Below are 23507 nucleotides of genomic sequence, written 5' to 3' on the forward strand. Positions count from 1 at the left end.
GTCACAAAAAAAGAACATAAAACTGACACCGAGGATGGTCCACCCAGCCAGGAGCTGACCCCAGCAGAGGGGCTGTCAGTGGATGTTAATAAAGGGAGCCCAGTGATGGGGTGGTCCAGGGGGGGTCCAGGGAGGGACTGTGATGGACTTCTTAAGGGGTTCAGTTCTACTAGAGATTAAACTAGAGACTAGAGATTAACACACATTAAACACCCTTGATAATATTATACTATCTGAATTTTCTTGCAGTATCTGGGGACATGGTTGCACTTTAGGAGCCACTAGAAGATGGACTCCAGAATGATGGACTCCAGAACACTGACATGATACTTCAAGAACGCTTGAGGTATCATGTCAGTGTTGTGGAGATCTCCTGCTTATTTAGTACAAATTAATATAAAGTCAGTGATGTAGTGCTAATAAAAATATGTGTTACAGGACTCGGAGACTGCACAGTCTCAAAAGCAGCCTGGTAACATGGAGAGTATATGCTGAAGTAAATCTATGTGATGTACAAATACTGCTGCTAATTGACATTTCTTCAAAACAATTGTCAGACTGTAGGAATTCTGTACGGTATGAAGAACACCTGCAGTAACAGACAAAATTCAGAGAGAAAAACAAAACTGGAACTGGTAGAGCTGGACATTAAAAGGAGAATATTGGAAACTAGAGAAAGAGATCCAGAAACTGGAAAGGGGTGGAGTATTCCAGGGCAAACTGTAACTGAATTTGTGATGGAGTGTTTTATTTCTTGTGACTTTTGCTTTTTGTACTCCAGGCTCAAAGCTGAAAACAATGGTGCTTGTAAATTAAAATTTAATCTAGAAAACATGTGTCCTTTTTTCTTTTACCATGAATGTGAAGTATGCAACTCATTTGAAGAGGTGGGACTGTGAACCAATACTAGACAAAATGTATATACACAGATAAAAGTACCACACAAGATCATTTGTTGACAAAAATTCTAAATTCAGCATTTAAGTTTAGGAGAGGAAATTGGCAACACCAGAACTGTTTGATGAAGCCATTAATGTGCTTAACACAACTAATGCCATGTGTTCATGGTTTGAAGAGAGACTGTCCTTTAAGCAGACTTGCTGACTTTCATCCTGCAAAAGGTTTTCCACCTGATTTTCTGCACAATGTATTGGAGGGAATTGCAGATGTGGAACTATGCATATGTCTTACAGATCTTATTGCTAAAAAGTATTTCACATTGAATGACCTTAATGATAGACTAGCATCACTTCCTTTTCAGTTTTCTGACAAAACTAACAGGCCTCAAACAATACAAACAAACTTTTTTTAAAAAAAGGAACAATTGGTGGCAACGGACACAAGAACTGGGCACTTCTGAGATTTCTTCCACTGTTGATTGGCCATCATGTTCCAGAGAGTGAAAAGACTTGGTCTGTGGTTCTTGAACTGAAAGACATTGTGGAGGTGTTATCAAGCCCCTCATTCACAACAGAAACCCTGTGCTACCTATAAGCCAAAATTTCTGATCCCAGACAGTTGCTCTTAGAAGTATTTCCTGGTACTAAATTACACCCTAAACATCATTATCTTGAACATGATCCTGTTCTGATTCTGAAATTTGGACCAATAATTGAGTTCTGGACATTACAATTTGAGGCAAAACATTCTTTTTTTTAAAAGAGTGGTTCACAATACTGGCAATTTCAAAAATATTTGGCATATGTTGGCCACAAGACATCAACTGACGTCATATTACTTGGAGATGACAACTATTTTCAAGCCAAACATTGAGACTGGACGAGTATCAATTGTGTTTGCGGGCATCTTAGATGTTGCATTCAGAGAAGCTGTATGGAATAAGTTTGGAGGTCTGGACTCTGTTTCACTCACCTCCATTGCTTACTTGTATGGGACAAAATTTTCTAAAGGCATGGTACTCTCAGTTGTACAGACGTGTGGACTGCCAGATTTTGGGAGAGTATTGGAGATCTTTGTAGTGGATGGTTACATATCATTCATTATGGAGCTATTCACAGCGACCGTCCAGGAGAATCTCCAGTGCAGAGATCCTGCAACAATTGTGGTCATTGACCCTTTCTGAACGACTACATTCCCCTTGCTACATACCTTGTTGAAGAAAAGCTGCTCGTCACTCCAGGGACATTCATGTTACATTAAGGTGATATTTGATTGGGGTGGTTTGTCATAAATTTAAACAAACTCTTAATCTTTGGACCACATAACGGGTTAGATGACACTATCTGCTATATAAAGATATAGTTTAGAAATGGCTACCTGATCTCTGAATTCACTCTCCCTATCTGTTGTAATCTCTCTGCTGTTTTAACTCCATTTGCAGCTTCTTTTAGATTCATATTATTTACTGTTTAATGAAGCGTTCTCTTGTTTGCTCACTGTGTTTCAGTTCTTGGGATCTCAACAGTGATACTTCTCAGAGTCGTCGTTTCACCTCAGGAAATAAGACGTGTCACCCTACAGAATGTTCCCCCGTCAGTTGAGGAGCTATGTGTAGTACTGGGCAACACTCTGGGCTTCCATGGGAAGTTCCTTTTACAGTTTGAAGATCCAGACTTTGGGAATGAGCTCTGCAATTTGACAGACATCAAGGACCTACCAACGGAACGAGCCACACTGAAAGTTCTGTTCATGTTTTCTGAACCAGTTTCTGACTCAACATTAGATACTGCAAGCCTTAGTTCCCAGAATAGTGCAAGCCCTGATGGCCCTAGTAGTGGTGATTCTTCAGAATGGCCTGATGCCTTTGTTATTCCAGATTTCTCCCATCATGTTTAGTTTCAGCTGAGGGTAGCAAATGAGACCTATGCCAAGGATGGAGCTGTGATGGTCATCTCGAAGAATGTGAAGAGTGATACTGGACAGACTGGCTGACAGCATAACCAAAATCACTTGCTATCCAAGTAAAGACAATTTAGAAAGCGTAGCCAAAACTCTCCTTTGTCTCAGGGAGCCCGGTTCAGGTAAAGGGTGGTACTGCTGGAGATTCAGCCTGATATTTAAGGTGGGCAATTACCGTCAGAGGGTGATGGCAGCTGGATGCCCTGAAGTTCTTGTAAATAAAAGAAAAAGAAAGGGAAACACCAAGCCAGTGAAGAAGGCAAAAAAGGGAGAGATCCAATACTTACCAGAGCCACCTTATGGACAAACTACTGTTAAATCAGAGAAGGATCGTGAGACCATGCTTTTGGAAGTGCAGAAGAGAGAGCCAGATTTGCACCTGCTCGATGGATTGATGACTGCAACATTCCCCCACCGCCGACAAGAGATCATTAGTGACGATTTCTGCAGTCAAGGACAGATAGCCTGCATTGTTTAGTGAGAGAAGACAATCCTTTGCCAACTGAGTACAGCATAGAAATCCTATATTTTTTTGTTTTAGGTAGTCAAACTATGCACTATATGTTGCAATCATATTTGTGCTTTTGTGTGTCTACTCCTTAGAGCTCTGTGCTGCTCTTATTTTTCCCTCACTTATTGCCCTTTTCTCTGCTGTTCTATTATTGGTTTCAGCTCAGTGCTGAGTTCAGTAGAATCGTCACCAAAGACCTGCTGGAGTCATTCCTGGATGGACTTGATGCCTTGGTGCCAGGTGTTCTACAGATGTACGAAGAAGCAGGAGGTTGCGCCTGAACAGTGTTCTCAGTTGTTTTCAAAAGGAGGTATGTACTGCACAGAAATCATTTCTTGATGATGTACTAAAATTAGTATTCTAGCTTGGGTATCTTATTCACAAACTCTTGTCTGTTCTTGTAGGACACGAACCAAAACAAAAGAATAGCTGTCCTAATTGGTCTTCCATGCTACTTTGCAGAAGATTCCTCTGACATAATCAGGATGTGTGATGTAAGACACTGTATTTACACATTTTATATTACATTGTTTTGTTTTAACATTTTTTAATTTTAATAAGAGGTAAGGGGTAATTTTTTACAAATGAAATAGTAAATGGGTAAAAATTAATGAAATGTGCCCTTAATTTAAATTTAAAATGTAATGAAACCTAAAAATGCAATAACCAATATGTAATAAAATATCCAGACTTATATTGTTTTTTTTTTAACAATGTAATGCCAACTTATATTAAGCTACTTTTTAAAATAGCTTAGTAGTATATAGTATTGTATATCAGAAGGGTTTTTGTTTGTTTGTTTTTTGTTTGACCACATGTTATATGCTAGTTAAGAGATGTGTCCCAGAATTTCTGTCCATGTGCATGTAGCTGTATGATGTATAGTCTATAATAATAATTCTTTCATTTCAAATGCAATGTATATAACATTGAATTCTTATTCATACTCCTCACTGAGCCGAGTACTGTGAACAGGAAGTTGATCCATGATGTGATGATTCGGCTGACTGTGGACTGATGGACACTGTTCCGGTCAGCAAGGTCCTGCTGCTTGGATCCAAGGGCAGGGTAATTTAGGAACAGGAACAACTCATCAATGGGCTGCAGGAAATGGGTTGCGGCATTTACATCAGTGAGAGTTCTCCTCTCTGCTTGTCGAACACTGACCATGGATGGCAGAGAGGGCTCAATCACGGCCCAAAAAATGCATGAGGAGGTCATACGATGCAAACCTGACAAAAAAAACACTGTTCATCAAGCCAGAAATTTAGCTGCCTCTGGTTGGTAGTACAGCCATGAACAACAGGTGCCAGAGCTCCGAAGGGACATTTTGAGCAACTTTGCTGAAAGTTAAAGCTTGTTAAAAACCGTTAAAATGACAACAGCGTTATATTAGCAACTTGGTAACTGCTACTTCCGTCACCAAACTGCAAGTCGCACCCATACTGATCTTCCCAGTAACAGCCCCAGGAATAAGCAGGATAGCCTATTGTGGTCAAAAATATTGTGGTTAAAGAATCTTTTAGACGTGGATGTTGATGTTCTCAAAAGCTCTGCGTATACCCCATTTTTCCTCTGTACAACTTCACCATACTTATTCTCTCATTCAGAGTATTAAATTTGTGTTTAATTAACACAAATGTAAGTGAGGATAAGTAAGTAACGTAAGTATTTATAATGTACACACCTTTGTTTTTGTGCATATGAAGATATGAACCAGTTATTTCAATTAATTTAAATTCAGTTTTATTTATATAGCGCCAATAACAATACAAATCATCTCAAGACGTTTCACAAAAACCAGCCTGCAACCTCCACAGCAAGTCTGAGGGCGACGGTGGCAAGGAAAAACTCCCTTTTAACAGGAAGAAACCTTGAGCAGAACCCAGCTCATATGAAGGGACCCATCTGCTGAAGGCCAGCCGGGTAGAAACAGAGAAGATAGAGAGAAAAGAAGAACAGGAGAAACAAGATAAACAAACCTCTGTCATAGATACATACATCAAGCTGAAAGAAACACGTAGGATCTGGTAATATAGCACATGATAGATAGATTGTGCGATTCCTTGGTAATGACCTTTTTATAGGCCATCAGTTTGGACTGAACCAACTGATTCATTTGCACTGACAAGGGGCAGGATGGCTTTCTGATCACTGATAGATTTCAGTTGATGTCTTGGCTTTCCATGTCTTTTTCCACCTCCCTTTCTGCATGTGTCCAATACTTTTTCCCCTTTGTTATTTTACATTACACATAACATCGAGCAACCCAGGCTTCATATACTTCTGACTGTCCCCCTGCTGCAGCTGAATTGCTCAAGGACATAACCCTTCCTCAAATAGTCCCCTTCACGGTTTGTAAATAATGGAATGTATTTTGAGGGGCGGGGCTTAACTGGAAGCAACAGATCTTAAACATTATAAACGCCAATTAACATATCTCAAGAGACCTTTTTGGTAAGAATGGGTGACGGAAATGCATCTCACACACACTGCAAAACAAAAGACACAAATTAGGGCACAACAAATAAAACAAATGAGGAAACCCTCCACCCAGTGAGCCACCACCTGCACGCCTATGGCCAGCCCGCCTGTACTGGCACTGAACAAACCCCAGAATAAAACGAACTCAAAGTTAATTTACGAAAAGGAAACAAGTATGAAAGGAACAAAGAAAACTAAACCAACTAACTAACCTGGGGAGAAAACAAATCTCCCTTAACACAATTTATAATCAAAACACTAAATGAAATGAGGTAACAAATAATACACAAAGATGTTTTTTAAACGGGGCAAAAACAGCAGTGACTAAAGTTCAGCTAGAGCACCAGGAGCCGACATCGCAGACAATCCCCTTTAATGGTCAGTCTTTCACCTATACAGAAACAAGGGAAGTACTACTGTACTACAGTACTACTGTTTTGCCTCTAGTTAACATTGTGACATAGGCCATGAAGGGCTCTATGAGAATTTGCTAATGGCTTAGGGGGACCCATAACTGTGGCGGGGGTTCAAGAAGTCATTAAGTCACAAGTCACTGCAGAGTGGTAAATCACCAGGCCTGGATGGCTTTACTGCAAAATACTATAAGACCTACTCTGCTATTCTGGCACTTGTCTTCAGGGACATGTATAATGAGACCTTTCAGTCACGTTGTCTAATTTTGGAAAAACAGAAGAATACCTTACTCTTTAGTAGCTACAGGCCAATTTCACTACTAAATGTGGACCTAAAGATTCTCTCTAAAACCCAGAGGAAGGATTTAGAGGCATTACACAATTAAACACGACTCATAAAGTTTCACTCTATGCTGATGATCTGCTCCTGTACATTCCGGACCCAGATGGTTCTCTCCCTGCAAGTCTCAACATTTTAGAATGGTTTGGTATATACTTGGGGTATAAACTTAGCTTGCTCCCTAATTTCATACAGTACTACTGGGCAACTAATGTGCAAAAATCTATATTTATGGTCTATACTTATGGTGTGATGAGAGTATGTTATCACCTGCCTGGGTACACCTAGAAAAAGTAGGTTCACCCATATACAGAGGGACTTTGGACTACAGGGACCCTTTGTTCAGACCCCAGTTTTCAGAAATCCCACTTTTAAACCCCCAAATCCAGACCCGGTGTTCAACCCGGTATCAGCAAGCTACATGACAGTGCCATTTTTTCATGGGTCTCCCTTTGTCTTGTGCCAGGGTGACCGTCTTTGTCCTCATGCGGGCACCCAGCCTTACTTCAGCCTTGACAACAATTGTTATTTGGCTTTTGTTCTGTTTCCTCCAAACAAAGTTTTTAGTTGGTAAGTTTTTATCATAGTGATTTTCCTTTATTTATGGCGATTTTTAGTTTAGTTAGTGAAGCTAACAGACCAGCAATGGGATACTGACTTACGTGTTTTCGATGTTCCCCTTCTCCACCACATATAATTCAAATGATCAGCTCGTCATCAAGCTCTGCAGTGGCCTGATGTGTTGGAGGAGGGAAACATCGAAAACATGCAGGGCAGTGGGTCCCGAGGACTGGAATTAAGAAATACTGGTCTAAAGCTATGAGGAGATCATTAGTAACTTCAACCAGAACTGTTTCTGTAGTCTAAAACCTCGCTGAAACTCTTCAAACAAACCATTCTTGTTTAAATGGTCACAACTGATTTGCAGCAACATTTTTACAGATTTTTAGAAATAAAAGGAAAGTTGGATATTGGTCTATAGTTGGCTAAAACATCTGGGTTCAAGACATGTGGATCCCCTTTTTTTCTTTCTTTTTTTTTGCAGTGGTAAACTCTCTTGATACATCTCCAGCTCTAGAGGAGGATTAAGCTTCTATGTATATGCTACATGCTTTAGCAGCAACTGCAGTCAGCACTTTTTTTTGTGACTATTTTCAGCATATTAATTCCCACTTGAAAAGACATGAAACCACACAATGTCCTTTTAACAGATGTCATTTCAAGACACATATACAGGACTTATGCAACACACAGAAGTAGAAAACACAAGTCCCATTCATGGAAGGACTTAAAGATTGATGTGATTGCAAAACATCCTGTTGCTACTGAGAGTGAAATTGACTTATCACTGTCGGAATCGTATGGGCATGTGGATAGTGACACCACCTTAGAGTTGGGTTGTGAAAGGGATACTTCAGGTGAAATAGTAAAAGCCTTGGGTCCTGGTGGTCCATTTTCTTCTAAATTTAAGAGGGTAAAGTATTATCAGGAAAACTTCAGTGTTACTGAGTAGAGTATATATTGGATTCAGAGGAGAATTGCAGCTTTCAATATGTGCCTGTTGTTCCATCATTTCTGTATTTATTGAAAAATGAAGACATTGTAAACAGATTATTGACTAAACAGACTACTTCACACTACTCACAGTTGGCATCCGTGATGGAAAATATTTCAAGCTAACTGAATTTCATGCTAATGAGGAGTTCAGCATTTCACTTATACTGCATGTAGATGATTTTGAAATGTGCAATCTTCTTGGAACTTCACTTAAAAAGCATAAAATCTCAGCAGTTTACTGGGTACTAGCCAATAGTCCACCTGAACTGAGATCACAGTTAACATCAATTTATTTAGCTCTCTTTTGTAAAGCAAAAAAATATATATATAAAAAAATTTGGGTATGAAACTGTTCTTGAGCCTCTTTTGAAGGTTCTCACAACATTGGAGAGGGAAGGAGTTTTTTTTGCCTCAGGTTGGAATAAATATCAGAGGTACTGTTTTTGTGTTTCAGCAGACAATCTTGGTGCTCATTCTTTAAGTGGACTTGTAGAAAACCTTTGTGGACATTATATCTATAGGTTTTGTATTGGTGACCGTTGTGACTATCAGCAAAAAGAAGTGCATTCAGGAGCTTTTCCACTAAGAACAAAATAGAACAATGATTTACATGTTCAGTCTGTAAAGAGAAGTCCTGCTCTGGTACACTGTTGTGGTGTGAAGAAAGGTTGTCCCATCACTGAGAAATCAAGTCATTTCTGTTTTGTAACTGGGTACCCACCTGACCTTCTACATGACCTTTTTGAAGGCATAATTCCTTCGGAACTGGCACTGTTTCTTAACGTGCTCATCCACAAGCAGTACTTCATCTTGACAGAACTGAACAGAACAAGTCCATCACTGAATTTCCCTACAAATTTAATGATAAAACTGATCACCCCCAACCTATCCCAGCAAATTTTGCTTCTCGTAAAAGTATTGGTGGGAATGCCAGTGAAAACTGGACATTGTTAAGATTGTTATCATTCATTATTGGTGCAACTATACCACTGAATGATCCAGCATGGCACATTCTCATGATTTTAAAAGATATAACTGAGCTTGTAGTTGCCCCCATACACACTGAGGAAAGTATGTGCTACCTAGACACGCTGATATCAACATCGGCACAGGCTGTTGGAAGTTTTCCCAGATCAAAAATTGAGTCCAAAGCACCATTTTTTGGAGCATTATCCTGAAGGGTTTGGTCCTTTGGTTAGCCTCTGGACTATGCGCTTTGAGGCAAAACATAGCTTCTTTAAGCGCATTGTTAGACACACAAACAGTTTCAAAAATGTATTGACGTCACTTGCCTTAAAGCACCAAAAGATAATGGCATACAGTTCACAAGAAAATGCTTTGAAACCTACAGTGTGTGTCACAAAAATATCATCTCTTCCATTAGATATACTTGATACAGGAATACAGCAGTATTTCAAGGCAGTTTATCCAACACAAACCTCTGTGGATTTGACCAATGTGGCTACACTCCATGGAACTAAATATGCTGTTGGGATAGTTTTGCCTTATGGGTCAACTGGTGGTATACCTGATTTTATTATGATTTCACTGATTGTTGTTGTAGATGGCAGTGTCAGTTTCATTGCGAAAATGCTCAACAGTCGGTATGATGAACATTTAGGGCATTTATGTTAGAACACTCTGGGAAAATTACCCTGGTACAGCATTGTGAACTTGGGGACATGTATCCATTGACAGCATATTTTGTGGGATGAAAACTCATGGTGACATTGAAACGTCACATTGTTTGCCAGTGTTAGGTGATGAAACTCTTAAACGTCTAACACCTTCCTTCTTTCAGATATATTTGTTTCTGTTTCTGTCCAGATGGATTCAGTTGCCTTGAAAATTGTTATAGAACACCAGAGTGAAAAGCTTAAACTGTCCTCAGGAATACCCAGCACTGTAGAACAGTTAAATGAGACTGTGAAAGAGACATTTGGACTCATTGAGGATTTTACCCTGCATTACTTGGATGAGGACTTTGGTGATTACTTCACTCTCCATTCTACCAATCAGATCAAACACAAGGGGACAATCAAAGTTGTGATTATTCCATCTGTAGTTCTTACATTGACTGCTTGAATGACAGTTCAAGCTCTGCTACTGATACGACAGACAGCCAGACAGATAACACATCGGTGTCTTCACAAAACACTATTATCCTATCCCCATGTGGAAGTCCTCAGACAACATCATGGCCAAATACAATCACCATTCCACTTTTCTCTGTGGCAGCAGAGGCAGTACTGATGAATGCCAATGAAGAGTTTGTCAAAGATGGCACTGTGCTAAACAATAGTCGAATCCGATCTGAAATCATGGAAAAATTATCTGACTACATGTACAGCTACACACCCTACCCTAGGGGCCTTCAGATCGCGGAGGTGGCAGAGGCTTTAGTCAGAAAGCATCCATGCCTGACAGACAGGTCCAAGCTCTGAAAACCTTGGATGTCCCGAGGTTGCCTGCAACTCACTTAAGAACAAGCATCCAGATGACAGGTCTGCTGCAAAGAATATAAAGAAAGCACGGAAAGGAAAAGTGGTGTTTCTCCCACACTATCCTATAGGAGACGGTAAGGAACAACAAGAGCTGGACCGAAACCAACTAATCGCTGAATCAAAGAAGAGAGACAGCACAGTCATCAAGGACTTTATGTGCAGAACCTTTGCACATAGGAAACCTGCATGTTTCACAGTTACACATTCACTGGCACTTCATTAATTAGACCTGTGCAATCAAATACAACAGCTCTGCCACACATACATTTTCAGTTTTTGTTGACATTGTCAGAAAGGTGATAATTATATTGAGCAGTGTTATGCCTGGCCTAGGGATACTAAACATAACGTACAAAAAAACCCTCCCTCTTCCACACTTATGAAAAGTAAACACAAAACACGGATAAATGCAATCCAAAAAGAGGGGATTTATTTACCCAAAGGAAAACAAGGACTTCGGGGTGAGCATCACCTAAAATAATAAACAAAACAAGCTGGGTTGAAATCTGACTTGCCTATACCCAAAGAAAAAGGAGTCAACAGAAAAACAGGTTTCTAACCTCACTCCCTATCCAAAAAACAGGAGAAAAGATGGTACAAAATAAAAAGGCTACTCACCCCTACTAAATAGGACTGCACAATGTGTATACTATTTACAATATTTACAAGTGATATACCAAAATCTCATCAGCACATAAACGAAGACAACACTAATAACAGAAAGGCCAGATCGGTTGGAGTCGACGATTTGCGGGGGAGATGGTCACGGTGCGGGAGGGAATGCCAGAAAGCCAGGATGAGCCAGCGAGAGAGAGAGTGTCTGTTGCTGGCTCCACTTTTGAAACCGCGGCCTCCAGGACTCCCTCCAATCAGCAACCTCCAGGACTCCCTCCAATCAGCAACCTCCAGGACTCCCTCCAATTGGCAGCATCCACCTGCAAGTGCACATCCTGCACACAAAACGACACACGTGAAAACCCTGCACGTGATCGGCGCATCAGCCACCGCATTGTTGATACCTTTTATATGTTTTATTTCAATATGGAAATCCTGCAACAACAATGACCAGCGCATAAGGCGCTGATTGTTATTGCGTTATTGGTCTGTATATACCAGCCTACATAGACCTCAAAATGTTGTAGAGCTAATAGCAGGGCCAGACATTCCTTCTCGATAGTGCTGTAGTTCACCTGGTGTTTATTGAATTTTTTTTTAAAAGAAACATACTGGATGCTCAATCCCATGGTCATCCTCCTGCAGGAGCATAGCACCAGCACCATGAGCGCTTGCGTCTACCTCCACCTTAAAGGGATGCTCAAAATCAGGTGCAGCCAGTACTGGTGCACTGCAAAGAAGGGCTTTGGCATAGTCAAAGGGGTCCTGACATTCAACTGTCCACAAAAATGGGCGGGAAGGACTCACAAAGCTGGTCAGTGGTGCAACAACACTAGCGAAGTTCTTACAGAACCCACGATAGTAGCCACATATTCCCAGAAACCGGCGGAGCTGCCGCCGCGTCTCTGGTACAGGAAACTCCAAAATGGCCAGAACTTTGGCCGACAGGGGGCACACTTGTTCTTGTCGGACTTGTTTACACAAATATGTGACCACAGCTTTACCGAATTCACACTTTGCTAGATTCAGCGTCAGAGAAGCACTCTCTAAGCGACTGAATATTTCCTGCAATGTGTCTAAATGCTCAGACCAGTTGGACGAATATGCCACAATGTCATCCAGGTATGCCTCACAGTTTTTCACACCTGACAGGACAGTGTTCATCAGCCTTTGGAAGGTGGCGGGTGCGTTTCTCAACCCGAAGGGCATAACAGTATACTGGAGGAAGTGATCTGGAGTGACAAATGCTGAAATTTCAGATGCACGCAATGTAAGAGGCACCTGCCAGTCACCCTTCAAGAGGTACAGTTTAGTGACGTATTTGGCAGACCCTACCCTATCAACACAATCATCCATGCGGGGCAGTGGAAATGAGTCGGGCTTAGTGATGGCGTTCAACTTGTCCTTGCAAAAAGGAGGGGTTTGGTTGGATTTGGGTAAAAGGAGCGAAGGTGCACTCCATGGACTGGAACTCGGTACAGCAAAACCATTTTCTACCAGGTATGCAACCTCCGTTTTCATTACCGCCCGCTTCACAGGATTAACACGGTACGTGTGTTGCTTAATTGGCCTGTGGTTCCCAACATCAATGTCATGCGTGAGGACTGTGGTCTGAGTGGGCTTATCCCTGAACAGCGTAGCATGACCACGAATGGTGCACCAGGAACTGAAACAGACCGCTCGCACAGCCCGTCCTGACTGTAAAGCGGTGAAACCACAGAGGCTACAGGTGAGGCACAGGACTCAGGCGGCACGGCTGGCGCGTCAGCACTTCCGCGGACAACATATTTTTTTAGCATGTTAACATGGCACACTCTGGACTTTTTCTTTCTATCGGCCGTCTTGATCACATAGTCTGTGTCACTCAACTTCCGCTCCACCTCATAAGGACCACAAAACTTGGCTTGAAGACAAGACCCAACCACAGGCAGTAGAACTAACACACAGTCACCTGGGTGAAAGTTGAGTGTGTTTTTATCATACCGTTTTTTCATTTAAAACTGTGCAGCGTAGAGGGCACTACACGCCAGCTCATATGCAGTGTGTAACCTCTCCCTGAATGAATTCACGAAGTCGAGGATATTGTGCGAGGGACCAGGCCGGTGTGCAAGCCACCTCTCTTGCAAGAGTCGTAGCAGACCATGCACCGTGTGACCAAAAACTAATTCGGCTGGACTGAAACCAAGACAACATGGTTTCCCAAATGGCGAACAGGAGCAGTGGCATACCCTCATCCCACTCCGTGTTATACTCAGCACAGTATTTACGAAGCATTGACTTCATTGTCTGATGGAATCTCTCCAGTGCGCCCTGACTCTGTGGATGGTATGCACTGGACACCTGATGCTTGATGGACAGCTCCGACATCACCTGTGCAAAAACCTTAGACATGAAGTTAGGTCCCTGATCAGTATGAATGCGTTTTGGCAAACCAAAGGTGGAAAAGAACTTAACCAGAGCCTTTACCACCGTTTTAACTCTCAATGAGCGCAACGGGACTGCCTTAGGAAATCGTGTGGCTGCGCACATCATGGTCAGCATGTACTCCCATCTTTGTTTTTGGCAAGGGAAGACGCAGTCAATGATGATATGCTCAAAAGGCTCACCGGTCGCTGGAACTGGGCGTAACGGAGCCGGCGAATAACCTGGTTCGGTTTGCCGGTGGTCTGGCAGATATGGCAAGATCGACAAAACCTGGCAACATCAGACTTTAGCCCTGGCCAAAAGAAATACTGGAGCACACAGTGACATGTCTTTTTAACCGACTGCGCGTCAGGTATAGTGGGGGTGACACACAAGTCAACAATTCTGAATCACCTACGGAGCAGAGGGAAAAACTTTGTTACCAGCCAAATTATTCCCCAGTATAAGATCAACTCCGGCAACCGGCAGCTGATCACGCACCGCTACTTGTACTATCCCAGACACCAAAGAAGAGGAAAGATAAATGGTGTGACGCAGCGCACAGATCTCGCTCATTTTAATTCCCCACAACAATAAATAAGAGCCACAGTACGACTGATCCGAAAAGGGCAACATGCCACGATGAGCCACAGAGTGTTTGGCACCAGTATCCCTCAGGATAGTGACCGTGGCCTCATTTCCAGCCAGAGAGGCAAACCCTTGCGTTATAAATGGCTTAAAAGAGTCAGCAACCGTGGTCAGATTCCCCTGCTGACTTGAAGGCTCTGAATGTATCAGACGCACAGCAGAGGGATTTTTACTCTTAGATTGTTCCTTTGCTCTTAGCACAGGGCAGACTGAAATGAGGTGGCCAGCTTCATGACAATAATAGCACGCTCGATTTTCACCCGTAGAGAAATTACGCTGGGAGTTTTTAGGAGACAGAGGCTTAGTATTCCCAGCAGACCTCTGCGTTTCCAGGACAGGTGACAGACGTGCGCTCTTGTGAGTCAGAGCAAACTCATCAGCGAAAACAGCAGCTTGAGAGAGAGACACAACTTTTTGTTCATTTAAATACACAATGATGCGCTCTGGCAGGCACCTTTTGAACTCCTCTAGAAGCACAAGCTCCAGCTGCGCAAAATCCTTCGTCTTGCTGGCGTAATACCACTTATCAAAAAGCACGCCTTTTTCACGTGCAAACTCAACATATGTCTGGCTGACATTCTTCACACAGTTCCTAAATTTTTGCCTGTAGGCTTCGGATACCAACTCATAGGCACGTAATACACTAATTTTAACAATGTCGTAATTTAAGCTCTGTTTAACAGTGAGGGCGGCACACACTTCCAGAGCTTTACCTACCAGCTTACACTGGAGTCCAAACATCATTTGGCCAGTTTAAGGTGGTTGCAATGCGCTCAAATGCGTTAAATTAGGAGTCCACCTCAGACTCTCTGAACGGAGGCACCAGTGCAATGAGCCGACTCACGTCTAGACTCTGCCAGAAAGAGGGGAACGGGGTTCGACATTTGGCGGGCGTTCCAGCTCCAACGCTTTCACCCTCAGGTGCATAGCTTCCACCTCCAGCTGCCTATCCTCAACTCTATCTCTCTAATGCGGAGTGTCAGTCGGAGCTCTTCTGCAGATCTGAGCAAACGGGCATGACAGGCGGCACAGGTCCCCGAATCTCCACGTCACTTTTCCCATCAGATTCTGCAACAGCCAAAACAGTTAACCTCTCCGACAATTTCCCCACCAGGAGCTGCCTCAGCTCCTCCTTTTTAAGCCTGGGAGGCACTTGCACATTGTACACATTTGTAATGAGCATCAAATCCTCCTTCCTAGCACTACTGCAAAACAGGATACACGGCCGAGGAGTCTGATCAAGCGTCTCACACCATCATTCAAGCTGTACAGGAGGAAATCTACAGTCAAGAGATCAAATGTATGCAAAAACATTAACAGATCCCCAAAAGTAGTCTCCTCAGAAATCTGGATCCTTTCATTGATGCACATGGCCTTCTGAGAGTCAGAGGTCATCTCCACAATGCAAACCTGGATCAGAGTGAAAAGACTCCAGTAATTATTCGTGGCAAACATCTGGTTGCAGCCTTAATCATCTTGCATCACCACAAAAACATCCATCATCAAGGCCATCTCTTTAAAGAAGGGGCTGTCTGTTCAGCTGGCTTTTGGAGCTTTTGGAAAAGTGAGCAGCATCATCTACCAGTGTATAACCTGCAGAAGGCTTAGAGCCCCACTTACAATCCAAAAGATGGCCAATCTGCCAGCGGACCGCCTTCCAACAGAGCCTCTCTTTATAAATGTCGGGCGCGATGTGTTCAGCCCTTGGAGCACCTCTTCAATTCAATTCAATTCAGTTTTATTTATATAGCGCCGATAACAATACAAATCGTCTCAAGACGCTTCACAAAAACCAGCCTGCAACCTCCAGAGCAAGCCGGAGGGCAACGGTGGCAAGGAAAAACTCCCTTTTAACAGGAAGAAACCTTGAGCAGAACCCAGCTCATATGGAGCGACCCATCTGCCGAAGGCCAGCCGGTTAGAAACAGAGAAGATAGAGGGAAAAGAAGAGCAGGAGAAACAAGATAAACAAACTTCTGTCATATACATACATCAAGCTGAAGGAAACATGTAGGGTCTAGTAATATAACATATAGCTGATGATCTGTGACAGTTTGTGAGTATAACAGGAATCATGGGCAGGTTGGTGAATTGTTCATCTAGGTAGGAGTGGACAACTGGAGGAGGCCATGATGACTGTGGCAGATGCAGTTTACGGAGCTCCACAGGTCTGATACACAGCACTCCAGACCATGAAGACTGGGCTGGTTGATGAGGCCACGGCAGCAGATGTAGCTTAGAACTCCACAGGTCAGATATTCAGCACTCAAGACCAGAGACCCTCACAAGATGATGGAGGGGGAGGGGAGTGGAGGGGAGAGAGTAAGACACAGTGGTTAGTAAATTATAAGAGATAGAAAATAAAATGATAAGATATTAGAGGACAGGAGCCAGAGAAGAAAGAGGAGAGGATATGTCCTCAGTGCATTGTCCCCCTGCAGCCTAGGCCTATAGCAGCATAACTAAGGGATGGTTAAGTCCAGCCCTAGCTATAAGCTTTTTCAAAAAGGAAAGTCTTAAGCCTGACCTTAAACGTAGAGAGTGTGTCTGCCTCTCGAACCCAAACTGGGAGCTGGTTCCATAGGAGAGGAGCCTGATAGTTGAAGGCTCTACCTCCCATTCTACTTTTAGAAACTCTAGGAACCACAAGCAGACCTGCACTTAGAGATCGTAGTGATCTTTTGGGACAGTATGGTACTATGAGGTCTTTCATATATGATGGAGCTAGGCCTTTCAGGGCCTTGTATGTAAGGAGGAGGATTTTAAATTAAATTCTAGATTTTAAAGGGAGCCAATGAAGAGAAGCTAATACTGGAGTAATATGATCTCTCTTGCTAACTCCTGTCAGTGCTCTTGCTGCAGCATTTTGAATCAATTGGAGCCTTTTTAAAGAGCTACTTGGACAGCCAGATAGTAACGAGTTACAATAATCCGGCCTGGAAGACACAAATGCATGAACTACTTTTTCCGCATCACTCTGAGAAAAGATGTTCCTAATTTTGATGATATTACGAAGGTGAAAGAAAGCAGTCCTAGTCACCTGCTTTATGTAAAAAATTAAAGGACATATCCTGGTCAAATATAACACTAAGGTTTTTCACAGTAGTACTGGAGGCCAAGGTAATTCCATCCAACAAAAGTAGGTGATTAGATAATGAATCTCTGACATGTTTAGAGCCAAATACGATAACTTTGGTTTTGTCTGAGCTCAAAAGTAAAAAATGACAGGTCATCTAAGCCTTTATGTCTTTAAGGCATGCTTGGAGTTTAACCAGCGGAATAGTTTCATCTGGTTTCATGGATAAATATAGCTGGGTATCATCTGCGTAGCAATGGAAATTTATGCCGTGCTTTCTAATAATATTCCCTAAGGGAAGCATGTATAATGTGAATAATATTGGTCCTAGCACAGAAGAAGAGTTGTTGTTTACATGGACAAACTGGAATCTGTCTGACAGATATGATTCAAACCAGTCTAGTGCAGTTCCTGTAATCTTGATCACATTTTCAAGTCTCTGTAGTAGAATACTGTGATCAATAGTGTCAAATGCAGCACTGAGATCTACCAGGACAAGTATAGAGACAAATCCATTGTCTGAAGCCATGAGGAGATCATTGGTAACTTTAACCAGAGCTGTTTCTGTAGTATGATGAGCTCTAAAACCTGGCTGAAACTCTTCAAAGAAACGATTCCTGTTTAAATGATCAGCCAACTGATTGACAACAACCCTTTCCAAAACTTAAGAAAATAAAAGGAAGGTTGGAAATTGGCCTACAGTTGGCTAAAACATCTGGGTCAAGAGTGGGTTTTTTAAGTAATGGTTTAATTACAGCAGTTTTAAAAGACTGGGGCACATATCCTGTTAATAAAGATAAGTTTGTCTGATTTAATATGGAGGTATTAATTAATGGAAAAACCTCCTTGAGCAACTTAGTTGGGATGGGGTCAAGAAGACAAGTTGATGGTTTAGATGCTGTAACAACTGAAGTGAGCTCAGGAAGATCAATTAGGGAGAAAGAATCCAAAAATTGACTAGGTCCTACAGAGGTTTCTAATGCCACTGTACTTACATCTTTGACAGATGGAAGGTTGCTATAAATTTTATCTCGAATGCCAACAATTTTATCAGTGAAGAAGCTCATGAAGTCATTACTGCTGAGGTCTGAGGAAATAGATGGCTCAACAGAGCTGTGACTCTTTGTCAGCCAGGCTACAGTGCTGAAAAGGAATCTGGGGTTGTTCTTGTTTTCTACTATTAATGAAGAATAATATGCTGCTATGTTTTTATAAGTTGTTAAACTATCTTTCCAGGCTATGTGGGCTTCTTCAGAACTAGTGGAATGCCAAATTCTTTCCAGCTTTCGAACTGTCTGCTTTGAACTACGCAACTGTGAATTATACCATGGAGCTACCCTCCTTCGATTAACCACCTTCTTTTTAAGAGGAGCAACTAGATTTAGAGTTGTACTAAGCGATGCTGTCATGCTGTCAACAAAATAATCTATTTGTGATTGAGTTAGATTGTGGTTGCTGACATCCACATCACTAACATAAGGCACTGAGGTAAATACTGAAGGTATTAATTCCTTATATCTAGTAACAGCATCATCAGATAAGTGTCTACCATAACGAAATGTCTTTACAATTTCTGTGTAATTACTTATAGTAAATTCAAATGTTACAAGAGAATGATCGGACAATAGAGGGTTGTGAGAATATATGGTTAGACCTTCAGTTTCTATGCCATAAGTTAGTACAAGATCTAAGGTGTGATTGAAACAGTGAGTTGAACCATTTACATTCTGAGAAAAGCCAATTGAGTCTAATAATGACATAAATGAAGAGCTAAGACTGTCACTGCCAACATCAACATGGATGTTAAAGTCACCTACTATAATGACTTTATCTGTTCTAAGCACTAAATCACATAGAAACTTAAAGAATTCAGCTAAATATTCCGAGTAAGGAGCAGGTGGGCAATACACCAAAACAACAACAACGTAGAACGAGAGGAGGTCATGCACACAGTAAGCGATGGGCCATGATTTTCACGTGTATGAGTCTAAGAGCAGTTCATTTTGAAGTCATAGAATCACATCCAGCTTCATCAATGCGCTAAGGCGTTTTCTGGCTGTGCGCGGTCCAGTCAAACACATCTGCTCAGACCGTGGAGTTGAAGAAACCCTCAAACATTGACCATAACACTGTGAAGACTTACCTGTCAGGTCAGGGTTGCTCTTGGCCCTTTAACCCTCCACACACCTCCCATTTTGATGGCACATGGGAAAGGATGATTGGTCTCGCGAGGAGAATGTTAGACTCCATGTTCCTTCAGTTGAAGGACAAACTGACCCATGAGGTGCTGTTGACTTTCATGACTTTCAAGTAGCAGCCATCATAAATGGCTGGCCTCTGGTTCCAGTGACAACTGACTCCAGGGATTCATTCATACTCACCCCAATGCTTCTTCTCACCCAAAATGTGAATGTCCTTTCTGCTCCCAGTGGAGATTTTGGAGTTTTAGACTTCTACAAGCACCAATGGTGGCAGGTCCAGCACCTGTACAACACCTTCTGGGACAGATGACAAAGGCAATTCCTCCCAACATTACCAAATCAGAATCAGAAAAAAAAATTATTTATCCCTGAAGGGCAATTAGGAGGGCGAAGAGCAGTACATAAAATAAAAGCAGGAGAATAAAATAACAAAAAGAATAAAAAAAAATGCAAAATTGTGCAAAAAACAGCATATTATGTACAATGGGAGGCCTGCTGCCAGTAACAGGAGAGAGATGAATTGTGGAAAATAATATCAAGACCAATATGTAAAAAACTGTAAAACAGCAGATAAAGTATGACAAATAAATAAAGTGAGGCATGGTTAAAAAATAAAATTAGAAGTGACATTGTAGTTAAAGTGACATAGTAGTATTGCACAAGAGGACATGTGATATTGCACTTGAGCGTAACACAGGAGAACTTAAGTTATTGTAACCGTCGTAGTGTTCTTAGAGTTCAGGAACAAAGGTTGCTCTCCTCCTCTTGGTCTTACAGGCCGGACAGTGGAACCTGCGACCAGATGGCAGCAGCTCAAATGCCAGGAACAGAGCATGAGTTGAGTCCTTGAGAATTCGACGAGCCAGGCCGCTAGCCTGCTGCTCGTACACAGTGCTCAGGTGGCAAGCAGGGAATCCAATAATCTTAGAACACACCTTGACAATGTTATGCGGTTGCAGGGTGTTAAAAACTGAGGAGAAGTCAGCAAACAGGAGTCTGGTGGATGTGTTGGGAAGCTCCAGGTGTCTGTGGATAGTGTCGATGATGAAGGTTTTGGCATCGTCAACACCTTTGTGGCTTTGACATGCAAATTGAAGCGGGTCAAGTTGTGGCAGTCTACTCACCCGAACATCAGTACAGGAAGTGTCGTTCTCCTGAAGGACAGACAAATACCAGGAAATGAATGGCCTCTTGGACTGGTAACGCAGATGTACAGGAGTGGCTAAACGCTTTCTTAGGCCTGTTTCTGTAATAGTGCTTCTTTTCCTCCTGGAGGCCCAGTGAATTCAACTGTGTATGGTTTTATTGAGTGGCATGTATTTATTTTGAAAACAGGTACATGTAAACAGTACAGGTGACTCACTTTCTTACTTATAACCAGGAAATGAAGAAAAGCACGCTTCACAGACCCTGTTTTTGCTAATTTTCTCTCCTGTTTCCTGCGTTTTATGCCTTTTGATGGCATCGTTGGTATGTATTGATTTGGGTTAATGTTATTAATGACCGCAGATGGTTATTTTTGTGATAATATTTAGTTTGATAAGTTTATGCAGGAAATCTATCGAGTCACTATGATTACTCCGCTATGACTGTTGTTACAATTGATGTGAGGGAATGAATGTCAACAAAAAGTTCATTACGCATTAACATATGTTAAAATACAATGGTTTACAGATAAATAAGTAATAAAATGCAGTTAAAAAGCCAGGACTTTCGTTCATTTAAGAATAAGTATATTTACATTGTGTTGTGTGTGTAAGTATAAAAAAGCAATTTTATTTGTATTCATTAAGCTCTTTGTTTTAGTTTTACTCTTTCTTACATCAATAAACCTGTGGACAACGGACAACTGTCTTCAGAGTCGTGATGTGAGGAAGGAGTTTGTCCAACTGCCAAGGTGTATGTATCACAGCACATATACTGAGGGCAGCATAATGGCTTTCTGATCACTGATAGATTTCAGCTGGTATCTTGGCCTTCCAAGCCTTTTTCACCTCCCTTTCTGCGTGTGTTCAATACTTTTTATAACCCTCTGTTATTTTACATTATTACACATAACTTAATTTGAACTTAATTGTTTTGGTTTCTTTCTATGTATGTGTTACGACTCTGGTCATAGGCTCCATGAGTTTGTTTTCAGGTGTGTGCTGCGCAGAGGAGATGATTGGTGTGGGAGGCTCCGGTCCTGAACCCTGATTGGCTGCGGCTGACGGAGGACGCCTATATAAAGATCCAAGATGGTGGCCGGGCCTGGTGGCAGGCTTTTTCTCATCTCCCACTGCTCCCAACCAGCCACAACGTTTGGTCCTTAAGTCCTTTGTTAAGTAGTAGGGGTGGCCTGCCATTTTTGTTATCATCTTTTCTGTCAGTGTTCTGTCATTTGTTTGATTTTGTTAGGTTATTGAATTAATTCCATGATAGGGTTGTTTGGTTTGTTATTTTGGCATTGAGCCACCCTGAAGCCATCATTTCATTTGTTTCCCTGTTGTAAATAAATAACTTACTTACTTTATATTATAAATCTTTTGTTGTCTTGGTGGCTACTTGGGACAAGGGGAAGATGGGAGCCTAATCATGTTGTGTCCTAGACACCCCTAGATGGGGCATAACAGTATGGATTACTTGGGTTGTTACCAACACCTGGTTTCATGTCAATAGCACCTTTAGAAATGTTTACTATGAAAAATTGTTATGTGTTCAATACTTATTTTACCTGCTGTGTGTGTGTGTGTGTATATATATATACACACACACACACACACATATACATATATATATATATAACTATTAAGTGAAAAAACTTGAGGAGCTGGGGGAATTTTTAGTGCCATTCAAAGGGAGATGCCTTTGTGAATACAGTCCCAGATTTGTAGGCCTGGATTGTGTGTGTACATTTACGTATTATGAAACAACTGAGAAAGGTTTATGATGTGCTCTCTGGGGACAATGGACCTCATTTACGAACTGTGCGTACGCATGGTTGAAGTACAAATCTGGGATTCATCAATTTCTTCTTACCTAAAATTTTTCCTACTCCATGAACAAATTTAGAACTCCCTCAGACCATGTGTATGCACAATTTATGAAAGAGAGAAATGTTAACACACACCCTTTTAAATAAATACATACTATATTAAAACTTAATTTATCTGGAAAAAAAGGCTTTAGTCATAACAATAATTGAATTTACTAATGTATGGACCAAATGTAAATGCCGTGTCATGCTCATAATTTATAGTTTCTTAATTATACAATACAGTAGACCATATGAAAATGTTCATATTGAAATGTAACACTATTGGCCTTTATTAAATATTTTATTGGCCTATAATTGATAGGTGATTCCGAAAGATTTGTAGTGCTATGAGTGTGCGCATCTGTATTTGATTTCATTGATTAATTACCATGGAAGATATATAAAGGAGTCCAATGTACCTCCAACGAAGCGGTGAGATGGCAGATCTAGCCTTGCTGGAAGATGTCGCTGCCCGTGCATTCAGGAGAGAACGCATCTTTAGGGGCCGTCAAAACATGTTTGACAAAAGTGAAGAATGGCTTATGAAGCTTTTCTGACTGCTAAGGCATGTTTTGCTGGAGCTGTGCAATTCCTTGGAGCTTCATCTCCATCACCTGACACACCGCTCTCACCCTGTACCTCCTCAGGTGCAAGTCCTGTCCACCCTCGCAGAGGGAAACAGCAGATCGGACTGGGATTTCACAACCCACAATGAGTTGGGTCATCCCGAAGGTGTTAAACGGCATCATAAATCAAATGCCAGTCTTCTTAACATTCCCTTATGGCGAACAACACCGGAGTGAAGTGAAGGGGGTTTTCATGGCATTGGTGGCATGCCAAATAATATTAGAGCGATAGACTGCACCTATGTGTACATTAA

Source organism: Mugil cephalus, chromosome 8, assembly GCF_022458985.1.
Source record: "Mugil cephalus isolate CIBA_MC_2020 chromosome 8, CIBA_Mcephalus_1.1, whole genome shotgun sequence".
Classification (NCBI taxonomy): domain Eukaryota; kingdom Metazoa; phylum Chordata; class Actinopteri; order Mugiliformes; family Mugilidae; genus Mugil; species Mugil cephalus.